Source organism: Salvelinus sp. IW2-2015, linkage group LG25, assembly GCF_002910315.2.
Source record: "Salvelinus sp. IW2-2015 linkage group LG25, ASM291031v2, whole genome shotgun sequence".
In the NCBI taxonomy this organism is placed as follows: domain Eukaryota; kingdom Metazoa; phylum Chordata; class Actinopteri; order Salmoniformes; family Salmonidae; genus Salvelinus; species Salvelinus sp. IW2-2015.
Genome location: NC_036865.1, coordinates 6,306,469 through 6,309,312, shown reverse-complemented (window position 1 = coordinate 6,309,312; position 2,844 = coordinate 6,306,469).

Sequence of the window (2,844 nt, the reverse complement as noted above, 5' to 3'; positions counted from 1 at the left end):
GGCCCTAACTTGTGGATTTCACATGACTGGGAATAAAGATATGCATCTGTTGGTTACAGATACCTTAAAAATGGTAGGGGTGTGGATCCGAAAACCAGTCACTATCTGGTGTGACCATCATTTGCCTCATGCAGTGTGACACATGCCTTTCACATGGAATTGATCAGACTGTTGATTATGGCCTGTGGAATGTTGTCCCACTCCTCTTCAATGGCTGTGCGAAGTTGCTGGATATTGTCGGGAACACACTGTCATACACGTCGATCCAGAGAATCCCAAACATGCTCAATGGGTGACATGTCTGATGAGTATGCAGGCCATGGAAGAACTGGGACATTTTCAGCTTCCAGGAATTGTGTACAGATCCTTGTGACATGGGGCTGTGCATTATCATACTGAAACATGAGGCGATGGTGACCGATGAATGGCACGACAATGGGCCTCAGGATCTAGTCACGGTATCTCTGTGCACTCAAATTGCTATCGATAAAAAGCAAACGTGTTCCTTGTCCATACCATAACCCCACCGCCACCACGGGGCACTCTGTTCCCAACGTTGACATCAGCGAACCTCTCGCACACACACCGCCATAATTGCCGTCTGCCATCTGCCCATTACAGTTGAAACTGGGATTCATCTGTGAAGAACACAGTTGCCAGTGGCCATCGAAGGTAAGCCTTTGCCCACTGAAGTCGGTTACGACGCCGAACTGCAGTCAGGACAAGACCCTGGTGAGGAGGACGAGCATGCAGATGAGCTTCCCTGAGACGGTTTCTGACAGTTTGTGCAGAAATACTTTGGTTGTGCAAACACAAAGTTTCGTCAGCTGTCCGGGTGCCTGGTTTCAGACGATCCTGCAGGTTAAGAAGCCAAATGTGGAGGTCCCAACGTCTAAAATGACGTTGGAGGCGGTTGATGGTAGAGAAATTAACATTAAATTGTCTGGCAACAACTTTGGTGGACATTCCTGTGTTGTGTAACAAAACTGCACATTCTAGAGTGGCCTTTTATTGTCCCCAGCACAAGGTGCACCTGTGTAATGATCATTCTGTTTAATCAGCTTCTTGATATGCCACACCTGTCAGGTGGATGGATTATCTTGGCAAAGGAGAAATGCTCAGTAACAGGGATATATACAAATTTCTGCCCCAAATTTTTAAGAAATAACCTTTTGTGAGTATGGAACATTTCTGGGATCTTTTATTTCAGCTCATGAAACTTTGGACCAACACTTTACATGTTACATTTTTATTTTTGTTCAGTGTAGTAGTATATATACAGTAAGTATGAATGGTATATGAGGATAGAAAACCTTACTGAAAACAGATCAACTTTGTGATTTACATAAATTCAATGAAAACCTACTTTAACACACGGTTATACACTGACTCTACTAAAAATTAGAAACCCCTGCTTATTCCATGACACAGACTGACCAGGTGTATCCAGGTGAAAGCTAGGATCCCTTATGTCACCTGTTAAATCCACGTCAATCAGTGTAGATGAAGGGAAGGAGACAGGTTAAATAAGCATTTTTAAGCCTTGAAACAATTGAGACATTGATTGTGTATTTGTGCCATTCATATGGTGAATGGGAAAGACAAAAGATTCAAGTGCCTTTGAACGTGGTAGGGAAGTAGATGCCAGGCGCACCAGTTTGAATGTGTGAAGAACTGCAACGCTGCTGGGTTTTTCATGTTCACCAGTTTCCCGTGTGTATCAGGAATGGTCCACCACCCAAAGGACATCCAGCCAACTTGACACAACTATGACAACCATTGTAGTCAACCTTGTAGAGTCCATGCCTAATGTTTTGTACACAGTGTATTAACAGTATTGCACTTTTCATGTAGTCTAATTTTGGCCAGCTAATAGCTTAACTACCAATCAAGCAACATTATGGACTAAACGCTTAAATCCTGTTGCTGCAGGATTATTTTGCTGCGAAAATACAGGTCAAATGACATTTTCTCAATTGCTTGAGCACATTTGTTCAAACAAAATTCACTTTTTCAAAAGAATTAACACGCAGGCCCAAACTCAAACCCTTTTGCCAAAATGACACATTTAATTTGCAAAATGCATTAAAACTCTCAAAACATTAACTACATGACACAAAATCAACTACCTACAGTTGAAGTCGGAAGTTTACATACATTTAGGTTGGAGTCATTAAAACTCATTTTTCGACTCCACAAATTTCTTGTTAATAACAAACTATAGTTTTGGCAAGTCGGTTAGGACATCTACTTTGTGCATGACACAAGTAATTTTTCCAACAATTGTTCAGACAGATTATTTCACTTATAACTCACTGTATCACAATTCCAATGGATCATAAAATTCCAACTAAGTTGACTGTGCCTTTCAAACAGCTTGGAAAATTCCAGAAAATTATGTCATGGCTTTAGAAGCTTCTGATAGGCTAATTGACATAATTTGAGTCAATTGGAGGTGTACTTGTGGATGTATTTCAAGGCCTACCTTCAAACGCAGTGCCTCTTTGCTTGACATCATGGGAAAATCAAAAGAAATCAGCCAAGACCTCAGAAAATAAATTGTAGACCTCCACAAGCTGTCTCTTATACACATCTAGATGTGTATAAGAGACAGGCGGTCATACCGCTCAGGAAGGAGACGCGTTCTGTCTCCTAGAGATGAACGTACTTTGGTGCGAAAAGTGCAAATCAATCCCAGAACAACAGCAAAGGACCTTGTAAAGATGCTGGAGGAAACAGGTACAAAAGTATCTATATCCACTGTAAAACGAGTCCTATTTCGACATAACCTGAAAGGCCGCTCAGCAAGGAAGAAGCCACTGCTCCAAAACCGCCATAAAAAAG